A 23,607-nucleotide genomic window follows, 5' to 3' on the forward strand; every position below is an offset into this window, starting at 1 on the left:
ATTTTTTTTTTTCTTTTTGGCCGTGGAATAAAAACATGGGTCTAGCTACTCAGTCTCTTCTAAGAGAGCAGTGGAATAGAGTTGCCCGGCGATTATAAAATTTCTACAGAAAACTAGTTAACAAAAGAGATGTAAATGTTTTTCCATCAATGGAATAATGTAGCAGGAGGGGGTTGCGTTTTTCCCAACAAACAGAATCGGTTTTTGTGTGTTTGTCTGCAAGCTAGTTACTGATTACATTGTTTCGTTTATTCTATCCGGGCAGCTCCTAATAATTATTTTTCAGGAGAACCACAAAATAGATAAGGTGCAGGACACTCTTGCAGGAGAGTCTGGATTCTGGCCATCGATGGCCTGACTTACAGGATGTTTCTCAACACACTCCTTCAGGCCTTCCACCGCATTTGCACCCCAGCTCCTTGTTTCGTTAATGCCTTTGCGGTAGTTGTAAGCAGTTTCTCAAACATAATCTTCAGTGGTGTTTACTTTGACCACTGACTGTTGATTTAGAAGGAGCTCCTTTTTCAAAGGAAATCCCTCCACTTTTCCTGTGCCTACAGGCAAGAGAGAATAATTGTCATGGCACCCGGGCCCCGTGTGTTTAGAGCTTTGAAATGATCACAAAATTACTTTTCCCCTTTCATTTATTTTCCTCTTAAATCCTGTTTTACAGTAATCATTCAAATGACTTCACTACATGGTCAGCCAGATAATGGCTTTAAGAGGCTGGCTATTTTAAATAGTGGGGACTAAAGAGCCACTTCTCAGTACAAACCTTTTAAAAAGTGTTTGTTTAATGAACAAGAAATGTCTAGAATATGAATGAAAATGTGTCAAAAATACAATCACACTTCTTCTAAAACCCTTTTATGCAAGAAAAATGTAGATTTTAGTCCTTGTTTGTAACTTTCTTGAAGGTTGTATTTGTAAATGTCTCTGCATGAAATAAAGAGGAAACGAACAGGGCAAGATTAGAAAGGAAAACGTCTTTTAAAATTATTAGTGACATCTACCTAATGCCTTACTAATTAATATTAAATCATTGACTTTGCAATATAAATATCAAATAAGTTACTTAGCTGGGAGAATCTCTACACCCTGTGTTCTATCCCTTTTGTAAATTCTTTGACTCTATTAAGTTTATTCTTTGTGATGATGTCGTTCTTTGGCTGAGTTTAATATGTAAACTACAGAAGGAATAAAACTTGGCTCACTCTAAATTAAGTTAGACTTTTTCTTCATTTTGATAATTCCTGTTCAAGAGTCCCTCCCTCCTCAAGCAATGACAACAATATCAAACAACAATTGGATGCTGGGTGAGAAGATGCTTCCTAGCTGGGCTTGGGAGAAGATGGGCTCAGGGAGCCCTTTAATTGCTAAATTGACTCACAAGTGCTATGATGTCCAAGAGGCTAGTAAAGCTGGATATACTCAAATGTATTCAGGAGGAACTTAAAGAATTGATTAACTTTAGGGGCTTCCCTGGTGGCGCAGTGGTTGGGAGTCCGCCTGCCGATGCAGGGGGGGCGGGTTCGTGCCCTGGTCCGGGAAGATCCCGCCTGCCGCGGGGCTGCTGGGCCCGTGGGCCGTGGCCGCTGGGCCTGCGCGTCTGGAGCCTGTGCTCCCCGGCGAGAGGGGCCGCGGCGGCGGGAGGCCCGCGTACCGCAAAAAAAAAAAAAAAAAAAAAAAGAATTGATTAACTTTGTCATTTAAAAATTGGGGACTTCCCTGGTGGTCCAGTGGTTAAGAATCCACGCTTCCACTGCAGGGAGCACAGGTTTGATCCCTGGTTGGGGAACTAGGATATCGCATGCTGCATGGTGCAGCCAAAAAAAAAATTGTATTAAAATTTTTTGGGGGGGATACTGCTTTATTTGGAAAATATCCAGATGTAGGAAGAAACTAGAATTAGAAAATCACTGTTTGGCAGGAATTGTTTCAGTTAAGGATCATCACTGGCTGCAAAACTTGATGGGCAAAAGCAACATGAGAAAAAGGATATTTGCATGTTTCAACATATATCCCCCACTGGATATGTATTAATTACAAAGGGGGAAAATAGTTAAATCCCAGTGGAGAAGCCTGGCCTCACTGAAAGCAGCTCTTTTTCCCCTTTTCTGTTTGCCCATTTCTGTTCCCCTCTAAACTTGAAAGAACCTACCTAATTCATTTTCTAGGTAAAAGGAAGTAAGAATGAAGTAGTTAAAGAATGACTAGCTCTCTATCCCCATCAGCCCCCCCTTAGCAATCCTGCGGGCAGATCAAACGGGCAAGATAACATCTGAAGGTAGAGTCAGCCAGCCTGCACACAATGGAGAAGATGCAGAACCCAACCTCCTGCCTTGATGACTCACTGAGATTCTTCCCTCCTTTTTCCCTTTAAAAACCGTCATGGCTGAGCAGACACTTTGGAGTTGGTCTCGGAACATGAGTCCACCTTCTCCCCAGATTGCCGCCTTTTCTGATTAAAGCACCTTTCCTTTCTGTTGATACTTGTCTCTCGAACTATTGGATTTTTAGCTGTGAGTAGCTGAACCTGAGTTTGGTAACACCACCACCTGAACCGAAGGTCAAGGTTAACTTTACCAACCAGGGAACAAAGCAACACATGTGCCTCCAAGGACGTGCAGCAATTCTCCGGTGGTCCTACCACAAGTGTGCAACTGAATCTGATCACGGAGAAACAGCCAAACTGGGGAATGTTCTACAAAATAGCTGGCTGTCACAAAAGACGATGATTGGCTGGGTGGTTCCGGATTAAAGATGACCCAAAATAGCTGGCTGTCACAAAAGACGATGATTGGCTGGGTGGTTCCTGATTAAAGATGACCAAATAGACAAGACGACTAAATGCAATTCACTGTAGAAATGACCATCTGCATCTTATGGAGGGGACACAAAGCCAGAGAAGTTCGGAGACTGGCCTACAACATCAGTTTATGATGTGACCCAGTGCATGGAATTCAGACGGAGGTGTACGGATCAAAAAGGGCAGAACAGGGCTTCCCTGGTGGCGCAGTGGTTGAGCGTCCGCCTGACGATGCAGGGGACACGGGTTCGTGCCCCGGTCCGGGAAGATCCCACATGCCGCGGAGCGGCTGGGCCCGTGAGCCATGGCCACCGAGCCTGCGCGTTCGGAGCCTGTGCTCCGCAACGGGAGAGGCCGCAACAGTGAGAGGCCCGCGTGCCGCAAAAAAAAAAAAAAAAAGGGCAGAACAAAAATGACTTTTGTCAGAGGCAATTTCGTGTAGTGCAAACCTATGAATTTTATAGAACGAAAGTCATGGACTACTGAATACTGTGTATTTGGCAATACACAGGCTGAGCAGGAAAGTAGAAAGAAAAGATACACACAGGCAAGGACACCAGAGGAGTTTTCCCTGTCCCCGCCTCCACCAGCCCCATGGATGCTGTGACAGTCAAGCCTGGAGTGGAGTGAGGTTACCACACTATGTAAGGATCAACATTCTCCTGTAATAGCAGCATTATTCACAACAGCCAAGACGTGGAAGGAACCTAAATGCCCATCGACAGATGGATGGATAAAGGAGATGTGGTACATATATACAATGGAATACGGTTCAGCCATAAAAAAAGAATGCAATAATGCCATTTGCAGCATCATGAATGGACCTAGAGATTATCATACTAAGTGAAGTAAGTCAGACAGAGAAAGACACATACCATATGATATCACTTATATGTGGAATCTAAAATATGACACAAATGAACTTATCTACGAAACAGAAACAGACTCACAGACATAGAGAACAGACTTGTGGTTGCCAGCGGGGGAGGGGGTGGGTGGATTGAGATTTTGGGATCAGTAGATGCAAACTGATATATAGAGAATGGATAAACAACAAGGTCCTACTGTAGAGCACCCAGAATATACTGCAGAGCACATTCTTTTTTAAGTATATATATGTATATCTGAATCACCTTGCTGTACAGAAAAAATTAACACAGCATTGTAAATCAACTATACTTGGGTGTTTTTTTAATTTATTTATTTATTTTTGGCTGCATTGGGTCTGTGTTGCTGCACGCAGGCTTTCTCTAGCTGTGGTGAGCAGGGGCTACTCTTCACTGTGGTGGCTTCTCTTGTTGCAGAGCACCAGCTCTAGGCACGTGGGCTCAGTAGTTGTGGCTCACGGGCTTAGTTGCTCTGCGGCATGTGGGATCTTCCTGGATCAGGGCTCGGACCCGTGTGCCCTGCATTGGCAGGCAGATTCTTAACCACTGTGCCACCAGGGAAGCCCCTCAACAATACGTTAATAAAAAAACATTCTCCTGTAAATAAAAGATGTCATATATAGCCTTTATAGTTTTGGTTTTGTTTTATTTCATTTTCTACTGCATCAAATTCTTTTATAGTGGGCAATTTAAAGGAAATGAGCGTTCTCTGCAAATTCAGATATTTTGGTATGAAAACTGATATTCAAAATATTTTATGGCACTAAAAATATGAGGTTTGTGTTCATTTTTTTTCATTTTCAGACATCCCCCAATGCTTCTGAATGATGCAAAGCAGCTGTTATTTCTTCAAATACTTATTTATGAGATTTCTAAGATGTATGTACTTTTAAAACATTAATTTCCTAGATCTTATGAGCTATATTACATATCATATCTTATAAGGAATACTTTTTTAAATCTTCCTGTTTTTTTGGAGTTGAGATACCTAAAATCCCAGCCAGGCTAGTGACATGGAACAGGCTGGGTCCCAAACATGCCAGGTCAACTATGTTCTGTGTATTACTGCTCTCCCACAGGGCCAGCGTGCTAACACAGAAAGAGCCTGTGCTTTGAAGCTGGACAGACCTAGCTCTGAATTCCTGCTTTAGTACTTCCCATGAGCAGTTAGACAAATGCTATTTCTGAGCCAGTTTTCTAAGCTGGAAAATGAGGAGAATAATGCTTATTTCTCAGAGTTATTGTGAGGATTAAATAATGCAGATAAAGTATCTGGCATAGAGTCTGATACAAAGTACAAAGGCAATATTAGTTCCTTCCTTCTTTCCTGTCCCTTATAACCCATGACTGGAACAATTTATATGTCAAATTAGCACGAAATAACCTTCACGTTGGGTGTTGGGTTCATGAATGATTACTACCTCATTAAAACCTGATTAATTAATCAAAGCAGGCCATGCAAGGAAAATAATGAGAATTACCTCAAACTCTGAATTATGATTAGTCCAATACTGTGTACCTGAGGTCCAATATAAAATTATACATGAATATGTGTCCAATCGGTTCTCCTTTATCCTGAAATGTTAGCATTTATGTTAAAAAGTATTTTTGAAAATTTGCAAGGTCAGAAATCGTAGCTCTGGAAATCCACATGGAAAAAGCTGACATGGATTAAATATACACAAAACCTTATAAGAAGTGAGTAAGTACATGAAAATTCATTAGCCTGGTATAAAATAGAACTTCATCTATTTTTGTAATGCACAACCATGAATTCAGTCAATTAATGGGATGGGAGTTATATCCATTCACTCATTCCACAGGTATTTATTGAGTGCCTGCTATCTGAAAAATCTGTTCTCTAAAAGAGAGAATAGACCATTGATCTGGGCAAGATGGAGGTCATTGATAAATCTGATGAGAGCAGTATCAGTGGAAAGGTGAAGACAAAAGCCTGATTGGAGTAAAGAGAAAATAGGAGATAAGGAAGTAAGGACAGTGAGTATAGGAAATTGGAGAACCGCTATGAAGGAAAACCAAAATATTGGTGTAGTTGGAAAAAAGCATGGAGTCAAATTTTTTTAAGGTGGAAGATATCACAGTGTCTTTGTAGGTTAAAGGGAATGGCCCAGTGGACAAAGAGAAACTGATGTTGCCACCGAGAAAGTGGGAAGTTTCAGAGCCAAGACCTCAAAAAAATGAGAGGGAGTGGAATTCTGTGCAAGTGGAGGTATTGGCTTTAGGAGTTGAGGAAAGGCAGTGGACACAGGCAGAGGTAGGAGTCGGCTGAAAGGGATGGTCATGGGAAGATGAGGTCTTTTTTATCTGCTTTTGTTTTTCAATGAAGTAATGGAAACACAGGGCTAGGTCAATATCTGGGTGGGTGGGGGGAACTGGAGGTCTGAGGCAAGGGAGGAGGGTGTGTGGAACAGTCCCTTTGGAGAGCAGAGATCCAATCTGATAAAGACGTGGGTCAGAAGGCTGCATGACGCCATTCGTGGTCATGAACTTAAAGTGCGACCTGTCTGCATGGCATGTGCTTTTTTGAAGATACATTCAGCTGCTCAGGTGCCTGTCCAGAGAAGACAGAAAGCTGGGGCTGAGTTTGCTTTTTTCCTCCCAATAATATAGACGATTATAACGGAGGAGAAAGAAGTCAAGAGTCTATCCCACAGGGACTTCCCTGGTGGTGCAGTGGTTAGGAGTCCTCCTGCCGATGCAGGGGACACGGGTTCGAGCCCTGGTCCGGGAAGATCCCACATGCCGCGGAGCAACTAAGCCTGTGCACCACAATAACTGAGCCCGCGCGCCACAACTACTGAGCCCGTGCGCCTAGAGCCCGTGCTCCACAACAGGAGAAGCCACCGCAATGAGAAGCCTGTACACCGCAACAACGAGTAGCCCCTGCTCGCCACAACTAGAGAAAGCCCACACACAGCAACCAAGACCCAATGCAGCCAAAAATAAGTAAATAAAAGTTAAAAAAATAAAGAGTCTATCCCACAGAATCTGCCCTGGAAGAGGACAAGTAGGAGTGACTAACAGGGAAGAAGTAAAGTATTGAGGTCCTCCTGGGGTTGAAAATGTTGGGGGGCATTAGAGTCAATGGCCATATGGAGGGGGAGGGGGAGCGAGTGGGAAACGTGGCTTGGCAGGAGGTGCAGTTCTCAGTGAGGACGAGGGGAGATCACAGCAGAGAAGACGCGGGGCAGCTGAGAGTTCGCAGTGCTGACTGCAGCGCCAACTTGGCTGCTGGCGCACAGGTGCTTCTGAGGAGATAAACAGTGTCCCGAGGGCCAGAGTCTTCAACAAATGAGGCGAAGTACCAGGAGACTGTAGTTGGGGACAGAGGCTGATGACACGCAAGTCCAAGGAGCTGGGAGGTTGGAAGGAAGATGGAGGAAAAGTCATGGAAGGACCAAAGAGAAGAGACGGCGTCCAGGAGAAACAGTGGAAGCAGCATCCTTGGGAGGAAGCCAGGTTTCAATTACAGCAAGGAGGCAACTTAACACGTTATGAATCAATTTAGTGTGAGATGACTGAGCTTTTAAAAAATTGAGAAAGAATAGTTATATATAATAGAGTGGAAAATATAAGACCATATCTGATCGACTTTAGATAAGCATTGTTCCATAAATTTCTAAAACTGTGTGTATGTGAGTGCATGTGGTGTGTGTGTCTGTGCGTGTGCATGTATTACGTGTGTACTAGCTATAGGTATAAAATGTATTCCTTACTGTAGGTTGGAGTCAAACAAATTTGAAAGCCACGGCATTTGGTGACTATAGAACCCTATGAGGATAAGAATCTTTATGGTGATGGATGACCTGGGTGGCCTGGAAATAATAAGAGAAGTGAGGCATGATGGGAATAATGCTGGTGATCTGTAAGGGAGACGGAGTCCTGAAGCCCCAGGTTCTGGTGGCCTGGCCGGGGCCTGTCTCTCACCTGGGCCCGAGTTCGTGTGACAGTTTTAGTATACGATTGAGCGGCACCAGCAAGAGGCAGTAGAAAGGCTCCTGGCATCTAAGCTGTTGTGCAGGTGGAGGCTGCCCCCTCTTCAGCTCAAGCAGCTGTGTTGGGAGCACGAGCCCAGCTGTGTCCTGGAGGGTTTTTGTTCAGGTGGAGGGAGGCTGGCATAGATTTGCTCGGTCCAAGAAATTGTCATCAAGCGAAGGTAATGTCAAAACTGAAAGTGATATAATCTGGGGCCTTGGAGACACAGAAGCCTCGAGAGAATGCTCGGCTTGGGCTTCCCTGGTGGTGCAGTGGTTAAGAATTCGCCTGCCAATGCAGGGGACACGGGTTCGAGCCCTGGTCTGGAAAGATCCCATGAGCTGTGGAGTAACTAAGCCCGTGCACCACAACTACTGAGCCTGCGCTCTAGAGCCCGCGAGCCACTACTGAGCCTGCGCTCTAGAGCTCTTGCTCCACAACAAGAGAAGCCACCGCAATGAGAAGCCCGTGCACCACAACGAAGAGTAGCCCCCGCTCGCCGCAACCGGAGAAAGGCTGAGCACAGCAACGAAGAGCCAATGTAGCCAAAAAAACAAAAAAAAAATGCTTGGCCCTACTTCATCGTGATTAATTAAAGAGATAAATATCCAGGAATAGCAGCAGCATAGATACACTGACTCATTTTAATAGATTGCTACTAAATTCAAGGTTTCGCTAATGCTAATTTGGTATGGACTAGTTGGGTATTTTAATTCTACTAGTCAGAACTCTCTGTAAGGAGATCATGAACGTAAAATCAATCTCCATAAGTATAAGATTTTTAAAAGTGACACAACTGCGTGACGTGGCCTGAAACTCCTTTTAGCCACAATTATCTCAGCTCATCATTGGGTCCTGGTCACGAAGAGGACCAACAGGGATAGTAGATGATTCAGGGCAAATCCGTCCCCAATAATGAAATTTTTAAAGATACAGCATCACCTTTCCATATGAAAGGCAGGATGTTATGGAATGTCCTTCTCTCTGTTAAGGAACGATAACCTCATGAGTGATGCTTAAAGGTTTCCCACAGGAAATACTGTAAAAGACAAAAAGTCTAATGACAAGACTAGCTTCTGCCTGTTCCACTGGAGATATCCATCACTGTAAATAATGACTCACACTGAGGTCGTCCTCTTTAGGCTGCATACGGATGTATGTACTGGGTGTTCAGATGCATTGTTTCCTGCTGCTTTCTTGACCACACTCAGAGACGGGCTTCACAGACGACTGAAGTGATGCTCGGATAGGTTCTTCCATCAACCAGTGGCTCTGCATGACCCCCGCTAGGCGGCATCCGGCGCAGGGCGGTTGAGTTGGTGAACCCGGAGCAGGTCCTGCTGACTCCTCGGGACCTGTGCTCCCAAGGGAGGACTCGCTGCAGACTCCCCAGCAAGTACGCTCGGGCCAGACGGAGCCCCCCCCCCCCGCCCCAGTTCCAGCTCTAATTCCAGTGCTTCGCCCTTCTACCTTCCTAACTTTCTTGGGGAAAACGGACAACAAATCCTATGATCCTTCTTTGACTTACATAGTGTTTTTCCCTTTCTGAAGATGGAAGAAAAAAATGCATTTCTCCAGATCAAAACTACAATGAGGTATCACCTCATATCAGTCAAAATGGCTGTCATTAAATGTCTACAAATAACAAATGCTGGAGATGGTGTGGAGAAGAGGGAACCCTCCTAACACTGTTGGTGGGAATATAAATTGATGCAGCCACTATGGAGAACAGTATGGATGGTCCTCAGAAGACTAAAAATAGAGTTGCCGTATGATCCAGCAATCCCACTCCTGGGCATACATCTGGACAAAACTATAATTTGAAAAGATACATGCATCCCTATGTTCATAGCAGCACTATTCACAATAGCCAAGACATGGAAACAACCTGAATGTCCATCGACAGATGAATGGATAAAGAAGATGTACATATATACAGTGGAATACTACTCAGCCGTAAAAAAGAATGAAATAATGCCATTTGCAGCAACATGAATGGACCTAGAGATTATCACACTGAGTGGAGTATACCAGAAAGAGAATACGACAAATACCATATGGTATCACTTACATGTGGAATCTAAAATATGACACAAATGAACTTATCTATGAAACAGAAACAGACTCACAGACATAGAGAACAGACTTGTGGTTGCCAAGGGGGAGGGAGATGGAGGAGGGATCAGCAGATACAAACTATTATATATAGAATGGATAAGCAACAAGGTCCTACTGTGTAGCACAGAATTATATTCAATATCCTGTGATAAACCATAATGGAAAAGAATATGAAAAAGAATGTATATATGTGTAACTGAATCACTTTGCCATACAGGAGAAATTAACACAACATTGTAAATCCACCACACTTGAATAAAGTAAATTTTTTTAAAAGTGCATTTCTCTTTCCCATAAATGCCCGAGATGGGGATGACAGATTAAAATCTTCATTTTGCAAAGTTTAAAAGTCATTTTTCGATGGCAGGGAAATGGGAAAGTTGGGACTTAAATGCTTTCTTGCTTTGGGACTGCTGTTTTAGTCAATTTAATTCTGATCTCATTTGGCTACAATATGAGATTTATGTGAATTTAGAGCACTTAACAATCCCTCTGTTTTTCTACGGCCTGGGTCCCGGACACTCACAAAACTTCCACTGTGCGTTTCTGAGAGACAGTCACGCACACAGAGGTCCAGGTCTCAGCAGAGGCCCCTGCAGAGATACAGGGAAACTAGAGAGAGACAGAGACAGAGGACTCTGATCCGGGGTCACGCTCTGCTATAATATCCGAAAGCAAAACTGTTTCAAGTGAGAGCATTAAATAGTGAGTGTCAATCAAGGATTCCAGAGCCAAGATATCTACCAAGTGGGGACGCGGTGACTTGTGGTTTCGCCTCTGAGCCGGGCAGGGACCTGGAAAGATTGTCAGACATGTGCTGATTCGGTTCCACTTTAGCCATTTTCTTCATCTGTGCCTAATTAGTACGAACTTTCATTGGCGGGGAGGGAGCACGAACAGAGAAACCGGTGGAGGAAGGCTAACAGTGAATTGTTCCAACTATATCTCTGTTCCGTGTGTCACATACATTCTTGAGGCAGGTGCTCGAATTCACAGGCTCTTTAGAGAGAATTTAGCAGCCCCAGGAATATACTGGTTAAGAAGAAGAAAGGAGGGGCGGGGGGAGGCGGGGGAAACACACACAGCATCAGCTGCTAGGAGGGAAAAAGCTAATTGCAGAAACTTCTCTGCCGGGGAGAGGTGCAGCTGTCAAAGCAGTAAGGTAAATGAGTCTCAGACTAAAGTGGATTTTGCAGTAGAACTGTGTTCTCTGATAAATAGGGGAGCTTGAACTCCAGCACCATCCCGCTATTCCGTGGTAATGCCCCATTTGGGCACTGACTGGGTGGTCTTAAGCCCACTGCCATCTTGGCTACACCGGCCACACCAATCAAGGCCCCGCAGCTGAGACCCTGGCTGACCTGCCTCAGGAGCCTTTTTCAAACTCCAATTCACTCATTTGTGTGGGATGCTTTTTTTTGCTACTTTATTTATGGGATTACATAAATGAGCCATTAAAAATGTAAATCTTCAGAACAGTGGAATAATACAGATTTAAACAATCAGCTCGGGGCGGTACAGTACAGAAACAGCCCTGCACCCGTGCTATCGCCCCATCGTGACTATGGCAACAATAGGGGCTGAAGGGAGGGACAGAGGGGAGAGAAAGAAAACATCCCGCATGGTGGCCGTCACTGGCACCAGAGAAAGATTAGGGTGTGTTTTTTAAAGGAGTATTAGGACAATAAAGAAGATGTGCCATTATAATCAACAAAGGACCTCACCCAGTGCGGTGCCAGGACAATCGGGCACACCACGGATTTGAAAAGTTTATCCCACCTCGTGGCAAAGCATTTAACCCTTTTGTGGCTTTTTGCAGAAGCAAAGAAGAAAAGGAAAAGGAAAGGGGATGAGTTGGGACAGAATCACTCTCATTTCCTTATCTAGTTGTGATAGTTTTAGATTTTTTTTTTTTTTTTTACTGTTTCTACATGTGAATTCTATGGGATCCTCCCATCCGGGTAGTCAGGCCAGAACCAACTTTGCCATCCTTCTGCTCTGAGCAGGGCACCCCTGAAGGGCAGCAGGGGCGATGTGTGGTGGCCTGTTAACTGGCAGCCTGGGGTCCCCCCAACTACAGTGGGCCCTGAGGCCCCTCAGCAAAGTTGAAAAACACTGCCCTCTGCTAAGGTCCCCACCCCCGCCTTTGCCATGACCATCCTGCAGCTCTGACATGTAAAGGGGCAGCATACTGGTGAGGGCGCCATGGGGAATACGCAGCATGGTGGGTGAGACTGGTGGACCTGGCAGAGCAGGTACCCCAGGAAGAGTAGACTGACCTGTGAGCCCAGGCAAGGCTCTCCCAGACTTGATGCCCAGACACCCCTGTCAGCAGGCAGAAGCAAGGAGCCTCTGACGCCATATCCTCTTATAGTGGCCTCATTACTACCCACAGCCTAGGAAGGTCAGGTCACTTGGGTTACAATTATAGCTGCCTCTGCTTAATGCGCTCCGTGTCCTGCTCTCCTGGGCGGCCTTTCTCTTGGGACTGCTTGTCTCATGGCCTCTCTGGCTGTATCCTCCACCCCCCAAATTGACCCTTTGTACCCACATTCTTCATTTGCTTCTTCCCCTACCATGTCCTCGGAAATGTCCAGCTACTATCCCAAAGAAGTGACTTGGAGCTTTACAAGATACAAGCATTTGCTTCCCACAGCCAATCCAGATTGGGAAGAACAGGCCCAACTCATGGTTCTTTGGGGAGGTGGTGTGGGGAAGACACACAGCGAATGACCCCTCCCATCCCAACTCACTGAGGGCTCCCGATCGCGGAATTCTTAGAACTCCAAACTCGGAGTTTATGACAACCCTTCCGAGAAGGGGTTCTCAACCTTTGCTACATGCTGGAATCATCTACAGGACATTAAAAAATATTGAGTCCTGGGTCCAGCTCCAGAGATTCTGATTTGATCAGCTGGGTTATACCCTTGGTATCAGGCATTTGTTAAAGCTCCCTCAGGGGCTTCCCTGGTGGCGCAGTGGTTGGGAGTCCGCCTGCCGATGCAGGGGACGCGGGTTTGTGCCCCGGTCTGGGAGGATCCCACGTGCCGCGGAGCGGCTGGGCCCGTGAGCCGTGGCCGCTGGGCCTGCGCGCCCGGAGTCTGTGTTCCACAACGGGAGAGGCCACAACAGTGAGAGGCCCGCAAAAAAAAAAAAAAAAAAAAAGCTCCCCCAGGGCTGAGAACCACTGGTCGAGAGATAATGCAGCTAAGAATTATCTAAATGTATACAGCGCTTTTATCTTAGATGTCACAGCAATGGGGCTGCCACAACTTAGGACAGTTGGGTGCAGAGGGGCAGAGGGGTGTGGACAGCATGCAGAGAGGGGAAAACCAGGTACCTTTTGGATTCGAATGGGAAATGGAGATGGATGTTGCCTCTTTGTTATAGTAGGCTCCGTGGGTGGCACAAGAAAGACCTGGGTGAGTGTCTGTTATGTCCAGAGGGGTTCTCAGTGGGGATAAGAGGTGGTGTTATGGCTGCCATAGTGGATTCCAGAGAGTTTGAAACAGTGGTATTGGGTTCATTCCCTTTTTCGTTCCACGAATAAGTGCTGAGTGACTGCTATTTCACTGGCACTTAGCTCAGCCCTGAAGATACAGCAGAGAACAGAAATCTTCCCTCCTAGAGCTATGTTCTAGCAAGGGACACAGATGTGACACAAGCAGTGACCCCACCCATTATTTAAATGACAATTTCAGTAAGTGCTGTACAGGCTGTTGTGCAAGAGTGCCACAGGGTTGGGTCTACACCCCCTGAGTCCCTGTCCAGCCCTCCATCCCGTAACCTGGACTCATTCTGAGTACAGAGTAGGACGTATTACATGACATGGAACTCATGGGGCCAAATCTTATTGTTAGCTGAAGTGAATTTCCACATCGAGAATTAGGCTCAAATAGGTTGATCTCTTATTGCTTCTCCAACTGTCAAGTTGGGAAAGAAGGCTTTTGGTGAAATAATATTAAAAGCGTGTGAAATGATATCTGCAGACAGAGCCCTGCAGAGTTGGACTGACCAGCTGGGTTAACCCAAGTGAATGTGAACTAACAAAAGCCGTCACAAAGCAACATGAGTTGGGAACAGTATTGCTAAAGCTAAATCCATGTGCACCAAAGAGGCTCTGCGGGAGAAGTGAGGGGGGTGTGTGTGTGTGTGTGTTGCGGAGGGACCTGGGAGGACAGGATGGATGAGGAGAGCTGACAGAGAGGGAAGAGGAGAGGAAAGCTGGAGTCCCTGCCCCCACCCCTGCTGTGCATGTATTCCCCACCACCCGCCCCCGTCCCCTCCCGTGGCCTTGGCTTTGGCACTGCTCTGTCCCACTGCTGTTTGAAGCTTCCTCATTAGCCGCAGAAATGCAGTCCTGCCCAAAGCTCTTCCCCAACACCCCATCTGAAAGAAGCTCCTGCACTCACAGAGGACGCACACATCACACAGATGGGATGGATGGCTCACAGGGACACGACATATTTTCAAATTGAAGATAGAGAGTAAACGAGAGTCCGAGCTTAGGAGTGACCATGGTTAATCCTCAATCATTTAAATGAGTACAGAAAAGCCAGGCTATAGAAAATCCAGAGGCATTTTCTATTTCGTTTGGGATTGCAATTTTTTCTTTATTAGACTTATCATGGCAGATTGGGAGTCTTTTGAGAGCAGAGACTATGACTGAGTTTTTATTCTAGTAAAAAAGTAACTTGCTTATAATAGGAGGGCTGCATTCATCTTTGTTGCATAACTATTAGAGAAAAATGCAAATCAAAACTACAGTGAGGGGGGCTTCCCTGGTGGCGCAGAGGTTGAGAGTCCGCCTGCCGATGCAGGGGACACGGGTTCGTGCCCCGGTCCGGGAAGATCCCACATGCCGCAGAGCGGCTGGTCCCGTGAGCCACGGTCGCTGAGCCTGCGCGTCTGGAGCCTGTGCTCCGCAATGGGACGGGCCGCAACAGTGAGAGGCCCGCGTACCGCAAAAAAAAAAAAAAAAAAACAACTACAGTGAGGTACCACCTCACACGGGTCAGAATGTCGATCGTTAAAAAGTCTTCAAGTAATAAATGCTGGAGAAGGTGTGGAGAAAAGGGAACCCTCCTACACTGTTGGTGGGAATGTAAATTGGTGCAGCCACTACGGGAAACAGTATGGAGGTTCCTCAAAACAATGAAAGATAGAGTCACCCTATGATTCAGCAATCCCACTCCTGAGCATATACCTGGATAAAACTCTAATTCGAAAAGATACATTCACCCCAATGTTAATAGCAGCACTATTCACAATAGCCAAGACACGGAAACAACCTAAATGTCCACTGGCAGATGAATGGATAAAGATGATGTGGTATATATATACAATGGACTATTACTCAGCCATTAAAAAGAATGAAATAATGCCATTTGCAGAAACATGGATGGACCTAGAGATTATCATACTAAGTGAAGTCAGATAGAGAAAAATACCATATGGTATTGCTTATATGGGGAATCTAAAATACAACACAAATGAACATATCTACGAAACAGAAACGGACTCACAGACATAGAGAACAGACTTGTGGTTACCAAAGGGGAGGGGAGGGGGAGGGGTGGATTGGGAGTTTGGGATTAGTAGATGCAAACTATTATATATAGAATGGATAAGTAACAAGGGCTTACTGTAGAGCACAGGGAACTATATTCAATATCCTCTGATAAACCATAATGGAAAAGAATATGAAAAAGAATATATACATATGTATAAGAGAGTCATTTTGCCATAGAGCAGAAAGTAACACAACATTGTAAATCAACTACACTTCAATAAGATTAAAAATTTTTTTTAAATCTTTGCGGCATAAATTAAATAAGTGATTTTACTTACTCAGAAATTAGTGGGGAAGACTAAGGAATGCGCCAGCTATCCTGAATTCTATATTTCCGAAAGGTCTTCTATTCTCTCAGACCTCCAAGCTTTTGCACATTTGGTTTCATCTACTTAGAATTCCTTCTCTATCATTCCTGTCCTCTCTTCCTCCTCCACGATCCAAATTCCAAACTACAATCAGCCTCCAGTTTCAGCCGAGTGATGTTATTCCCACCGTCACCATCAGGCACTCCCTCTGCCACTGAACGCACTCCATTCACGGGTGCCACGCTGCTGTGAAGGGCCTTTTTGTTTTGCTGTCTCCCCACTGCAGTATATGCTCCGTGAGTCTCTGGGCTATTTTTATCTTTTGGCTTCAGGGCCCAGCACTGTGCTACATTTAGTCTATAAAATTTCTGCATAAATGAACAAGTGAATGCACAAATATCTATTAGCTAAGGTGTACATAGCTAAAAATTAACTTAACAATCCCATTGGTTCTTTTTATTTTTTTGTAATTGAGTTTATTCAGGAAAAACAAATAAATAACAAATAAGTGAATAAAATGTCAAACAACAAGATCATGCTACCTTCTTCTCAAGATACTTCATATCCTGACATTTCATGAAGTTTTGTTTTGTTTTTTTAACATCATTATCAGATTATAATTGTTTTACAATGGTGTGTTAGTTTCTGCTTTATAACAAAGTGAATCAGCTATACATATACATATGTTCCCATATGTCCTCCCTCTTGCGTTTCCCTCCCACCCTCCCTATGCCACCCCTCTGATTGGTCACTAAGCACCGAGCTGATCTCCCTGGGCTATGCAGCTGCTTCCCACTAGCTATCTATTTTACATTTGGTAGTGTATATATGTCCATGCCACTCTCTCACTTCGTCCCAGCTTACCCTTCCCCCTCCCCATGTCCTCAAGTCCACCCTAAGTCTGTGTCTTTATTCCTGTCCTGCCCCTAGGTTCTTCAGAACTACATATACATATATATATATATATATATTTTTTTTTTTTTAGATTCCATATATATGTGTTAGCATACAGTATTTGTTTTTCTCTTTCTGACTTACTTCACTCTGTATGACAGACTCTAGGGCCATCTACCTCACTACAAATAACTCAATTTCGTTTCTTTTTATGGCTGAGTAATATTCCACTGTATATATGTGCCATATCTTCTTTATCCATTCATCCGATGATGGACACTCAGGTTGCTTCCATGTCCTGGCTATTGTAAATAGAGCTGCAATGAACATTGTGGTACATGACTCTTTTTGAATTATGGTTTTCTCAGGGTATATGCCCAGTAGTGGTATTGCTGGGTCATATAGTAGTTCTATTTTTAGTTTTTTAAGGAACCTCCATACTGTTCTCCATAGTGGCTGTATCCATTTACATTCCCGCCAACAGTGCATGAGGGTTCCCTTTTCTCCACACCCTCTCCAGCATTTATTGTTTCTAGATTTTTTGATAATGTCCATTCTGACCGGTGTGAGGTGATATCTCATTGTAGTTTTGATTTGCATTTCTCTAATGATTAATGATGTTGAGCATTCTTTCATGTGTTTATTGGCAGTCTGTATATCTTCTTTGGAGAAATGTCTATTTAGGTCTTCTGCCCATTTTTGGATTGGGTTGTTTGTTGTTTTGATATTGAGCTGAATGAGCTGCTTGTAAATTTTGGAGATTAATCCGTTGTCAGTTGCTTCATTTGCAAATATTTTCTCCCATTCTGAGGGTTGTCTTTTCATCTTGTTTATGGTTTCCTTTTCTGTGCAAAAGTTTTTAAGTTTCATTAGGTCCCATTTGTTTATTTTTGTTTTTATTTCCATTTCTCTACAAGGTGGGTCAAAAAGGATCTTGCTGTGATTTATGTCATGGAGTGTTCTGCCTATGTTTTCCTCTAAGAGTTTTATAGTGTCTGGCTTTACATTTAGGTCTTTAATCCATTTTGAGTTTATTTTTGTGTATGGTGTTAGGGAGTGTTCTAATTTCATTCTTTTACATGTAGCTGTCCAGTATTCCCAGTACCACTTACTGAAGAGTCTGTCTTTTTTCCATTGTATACTCTTGCCTCCTTTATCAAAGATAAGGTGACCATATGTGCATGGGTTTATCTCTGGGCTTTCTATCCTGTTCCATTGGTCTATATTTCTGTTTTTGTGCCAGTACCATACTGTCTTGATTACTGTAGATTTGTAGTATAGTCTGAAGTCCGGGAGCCTGATTCCTCCAGTTCCGTTTTTCTTTCTCAAGATAGCTTTGGCTATTTGTGACTATATGTGCATGGGTTTATCTCTGGGCTTTCTATCCTGTTCCATTGGTCTATATTTCTGTTTTTGTGCCAGTACCATACTGTCTTGATTACTGTAGATTTGTAGTATAGTCTGAAGTCCGGGAGCCTGATTCCTCCAGTTCCGTTTTTCTTTCTCAAGATTGCTTTGGCTATTCAGGGTCTTTTGTGTTTCCATACAAATTGTGACATTTTTTATTGTAGTTCTGTGAAAAATGCCATTGGTACTTTGATAAGGATTGCAATGAACCTGTAGATTGCTTTGGGTAGTATAGTCATTTTCACAACGTTGATTCTTCCAATCCAAGAACATGGTATATCTCTCCATCTGTTTGTATCATCTTCAATTTCTTTCATCAGTGTCTTATAATTTTCCATTGGTTCTTAAGTACAGAAGTTATTGGAGAGTTTACTCTTTCGAAGTGTTTCCCTTCCCATTTTGGTTTCAAGTGAATTTTAAATGAATGGATAAAATTACTAGGATAATTTTAAAAAAAACAAGCACATTATGGTGCTTGCCATGTGTCAAACTCATCTCTAAGCACTTTACATGTAGAATATTTTCTACTCCAGACTATATATTTGACTTACAGCGGTCTGGATATATTGTGCGTGAGTACACGCGGACACACACACACACACACACACACACACACACACACACATCTTCTGATGAGAGGAACCTTGATTATTTATTAAATAATATATTAATACACTTAATCAATTTCTTACAAAAATCGAAACCATCATGTGAGTTGGAGAAGTTTTCCTGTCTAAATTTATAGCTTGTACGGATGTGATTTTTCTATGAAATAGAGAACGTCAAAAGATCTGGGAAACAAATGCTGTGGGTCTCAAAGAAAGATGCTTTCTGTTGAAATTGCTCCTATGAAAGCTGCTTTTCGATCTTATTTTCCATAAATTGGGGCTATGGAGGAAGGACAGGATAACTTGTTCAAACTTCGTGACTAGAGGCAAACGTTTTCATTTTCTAAACATTTTTCCATGTTGAGAGAGATGAAAATTTCCTAATTATGAAAATCACCCTTGCAGGTTCTTCTTATTTTCAGGTTGGGGAGCATTGTTAAGTGATGTGGAATTCATAGGGTCAAGTTTCATTGTGAGCTGCATGGTTTACAGATTGAGAATTAGGCTCAAATTGATTTCTTATTGCTTCTCCAATCCTCAGGTTGGGAGAGAAGGCTTTCAATGATATGATATAAAAGGTGGTGTCTTCTGCCAAACTTGGGTTTATTTGATGAACGTGATGATGTGATGATGGTGATGATGGTGGTGAGGATGGTGAGGATGAAGGTAGTGGTGGTAAAGAAGAAGGAGAGGAAGAAGGAGAAGGGGAAGAAAGAGGAGGAGAAAGAGCAGAAGAGCTACCAGTACAGCTGTTGTTCATCCCCATTATGCTGTGTTTATCGGTTAACCTGACCTTGATTATTTTTCTTCATATTAACAATTGTGAAACTACAGAATATTCTGAGAGAATTTCTATTTGGTCTTCTATGCCAAATCAGGAATTTTCACCTGGGTACCGCCCTGTCGTTTTGTCCATTCTTCTGCGCCCTAGGCATTTGGCAGGCAAAACAAGAATTCGGGGCTGTAGTTTTTTAATGACTTCAGCAGCAGTGTTCTGCCCAGGATTTCTCTGCCCCTTTCCCACTGAGAAACTTGGATTGATGTTTTTAGTTGTTTATTCAAAAGTGAATATACAAAACCTAGTGACCACATTGCCCTTTCTTTCTTTATCGCTTATTATTTCGAGGCAATCAACATTTTAAAAGTTACCATCAATTCGTCTTCTATATTTTGCCTTCTTAGAGAATAAAAAAAAAAACAAAACTAAAGCCCACTAACTAGTTTAAAAGAGATGATACAAACAAAACAGGCTTTTTCCTCCCCATGAACTGTGTATATAATTACTTGAATCACGTTGAATTTCACCCATATGCTGGGGAAGGAAAAAAACCGGCAAAAATAACTACTGTGAATTCAAACTGCAAGTGAATGGAACCGGCCTCATTCATAAATGTCATATGAAGCTTTGGTTAAAAAGGCAAGTCTGTCATTCCAGGGACAGCAGCTGTTGTTATGTTGAACAAAATGGATACAAATGGGTATTATTTTAAAGTGAAATGCTTAATTTCAGGTCTAACAAGCACACTGTCCTCTGTGTAGCCCTGTGTCACACAAGCCATGATCTCCGGTAGAGGGCTTGATTGCCCAGGAAATCAAGCTCACAGGCTGCGGCTGACCGGACCAGCACACACACTGGCAATGTTTGAGTTACTATGGCAATCACAAAATGGGAAGGCCTTTTCTTCTCTTCCCCATCTCTGCATGCAGCCGCAGCCTGCCCCTGAATAGGCCACATCTGCAAAAAGTTTTAACACGGTACTCAGATAAAGAAAGGATCCCAAAAATGAGCACTGACCCGTCTCAAAAAATGTTGCAAATTTTACACACAAGGATTGGGGAGCTGGGCCACTTTGCACAGGTTATGTCATAATGCAAACACAAAGGGATAAAAGCGCATGAAGGCTTTGGCTGTCAGATATTGAGAGGAGGGAACAGCAGCTTAAATGCAGACATAAGGAGAAAAGTCAAAGATGGGTGACAGAAAGTTACTGGTCAATGAACAAGGGAGAAATTTCAAACACACAAACAAAAACAGACAAAAGGGTAAAATACAATAAAATCTATCCATAGAGATTTACTGAGAAAACCCCCCAAAGCATACTTAGCAAACCTGAGAACTATGAAACCCTGTGAAACCAACACATGGCTCTTCAGACGGGGTCTTTGTAGACTTGCGGGATCCCACCACTGTTTCCACGCAACCTGCGACAGATGAGGGTGTTTTCAAACAATGGCAGAGCCCTCTGGGGAACTGATAGTTTAGACACAGCCTGGAAAACAAATGGATGTTTGCTGATAAAAACTATATAAAGACAGGTATCGATGATCTTGGGAAACAAGCCTTTCTTGGAATGGAGGGACTGGCTTACACTAATTCCTGAGCTGTTTTAGATGGAAAAGACCTCCCAACCCCATAACGTCCGCTTCCTTACACACTTAAAAGTCTGACTCTTGGATTTTTCCTTGAGTCTCCTCATCTCTCCCGGGTTTCAAGGTGATGGGCAGTTTTCCAGAAGGGAGCTTCCTGTCCATGCCTTTGGCACGAGGGGCACCATCTTTAGGCTTCAGAAGAACACGGCTCATCCCCCCCGCCCCGTGTTTCCCCCACCTCCACCCCTCCATCGCCACAGGGTCAGGAAGGATGCATTCCCTCTCGAAAATTCCAAGTGTTGAGAAGAAGCAAAACTACTGAAATTAATCTTCACTTCTTTTGACTTAAAGAGCTCTTCAAAACAGGCTTTTTCCTCCCCATGAACTGTGTATATAATTACTTGAATCACGTTGAATTTCACCCATATGCTGGGGAAGGAAAAAAACCGGCAAAAATAACTACTGTGAATTCAAACTGCAAGTGAATGGAACCGGCCTCATTCATAAATGTCATATGAAGCTTTGGTTAAAAAGGCAAGTCTGTCATTCCAGGGACAGCAGCTGTTGTTATGTTGAACATAACAACATAACAACGGCGTGAAAGCCGTTGGAAAAGACTTGGGTGGGTAGCGGACTGAAAAGTCACCATTTGCAAGAGTTGAAACTCAGAGGGAAGAATACTCTTAAATAGCATGAACTCCCCACAAAAAGTCCACAGGGCTGAAAGGCGTCCAGAGTCCAGTAAAACGGACACAACATTTCGCATTCATTGACTCTTGTTCTTTTGGGGGAGTCTTCATATGAAGAGAAAGAGACAATGGCAGACAATAGGGCTACCTTATCAAAGTTCATTCATGAAGCTACTTCAAATACTTCTAACTGCTTGTCAATAGATCTTGCAAGTCTGAGATTCTAAACGTTCTGTCACATTTGTGTACTAACCACTTAAAGTTCTGCTAAAGCTTTGTGACCTGGACTGCCTCCCCTTTATGTGGGTCAAAATGCAAGGCGAAGCCATTGTGTTCAACGGCCTTCATTAAATTCATTGATTTGACCTGTATTTTAAAGACCAAAAGTCAAATGGAATGGGAAGTTAAAGTTCCCATACAAAAATCTTCTCCTGGTCACTCTTCGGCTTCCTTGAACTCTCTGGTGTGAAGGCAAAGGACATTTTAGGGCTGTTTGAAGTCTGGCTTGCAGCTAGACAAGCTTTTTGGAGAAGAGTTGGGGTTTGTGTTTCATTTTATGCAAGGATGAAACAAATGCTAAGGTTGAAGGAAGCTATTGTCTTGAACTTGATTTTCTTCCCGAAGAGGTAGTTCTGTTCACCTTATACAGCAGCTTTGCAAGGCTCTGCTCTGCACTGCTCTGAACTGGGGTCTCTGCTCAGAACTCTCTGGAGTGAATTATCATTCTTTTAGTCAATCTGCACGTTTGGACTTAAAATGAGCTTACATTTTCTTTTGGACATTTTGAGGCACGTCAGCATTTCAAAGCCCTGTCTTTTCCTTCTGAGTGTTTTTATGGCAAAAACGGCCACAGACAGTGCTCATTTAAAGTGGGGAGGGGTACAGGTGGGAGGTGGAGGGAGGCAAGAGAAGAAAAGGAATTTTCAATTAAAAAAAATAGAAAAGTGGCCTTCAGCTGCAAGTCCACCTTAGCCCACTGTTTCTCCCTCTCTCTCCCATTTTTAGCCTTCATCATTCTCCTGCACTTTCCAATTAAAAGTAGAAAAACCGGGACTTCCCTGGTGGCACAGTGGTTAAGAATCCGCCTGCCAATGCAGGGGACACAGGTTCGAGCCCTGGTCCGGGAAGATCCCACATGCCGCGGAGCAACTAAGCCCACGCGCCACAACTACTGAGCTTGCACTCTAGAGCCCACGAGCCACAACTACTGAGCCAGCATGCCACAACTACTGAAGCCCGCGTGCCTCGAGCCCATGCTCCGCAACAAGAGAAGCCACCGCAATGAGAAACCCGTGCGCCGCAATGAAGAGTAGCCCCCGCTCGCTGCAACTAATGAAAGCCCACGTGCAGCAACAAAGACCCAACGCAGCCAAAAATAAATTAGAAGTTCTTAGAAAAAAAAAGAAAAGAAAAACCATCCACCCATTTCTTTATAGAAAGACAACATAAATTCAACTGTTGACACCACTTGCTAAATTCTGGAGATTTTTTTTCCAAGTAATTCCACCAACACAGTAGGGCCAGGAGAGAAGATACCAGACACACCAGTGACATGGGGTGGAGGAGTGTGAACCTCGAGGAAGTGATGGACCCGAGAAAGCAGAACGAAGTGGACCCTGAGGCTCCATGTCAAACCAAGAAGGATTCAAGAAGCCCAGGGGGTGAATGAAAATGCTTGTTAGAAATCACGAACCTTCCAGGACAGAGTTCTCGAAAGTCACGGAGACTCATTTCTGTGCCCAGAAAGTTCACTTCTAACTGTTGCCAGGGGCGATGACAGTATAATGATACAGCATCTTTGTTGAAGGAGATATTCTCATCCTCACTCGATAAAGGGGAAAGTTGAGACTCAAAGGTCAAGTAACTTTCCAGGGTCACACAGCAAATAGATAGACGAATAGAACCCAGATCTGTGTGATCACAAAGCCCACCCTCTGAGGGAAACTGTG

Source organism: Phocoena sinus, chromosome 18, assembly GCF_008692025.1.
Source record: "Phocoena sinus isolate mPhoSin1 chromosome 18, mPhoSin1.pri, whole genome shotgun sequence".
In the NCBI taxonomy this organism is placed as follows: Eukaryota; Metazoa; Chordata; class Mammalia; order Artiodactyla; family Phocoenidae; genus Phocoena; species Phocoena sinus.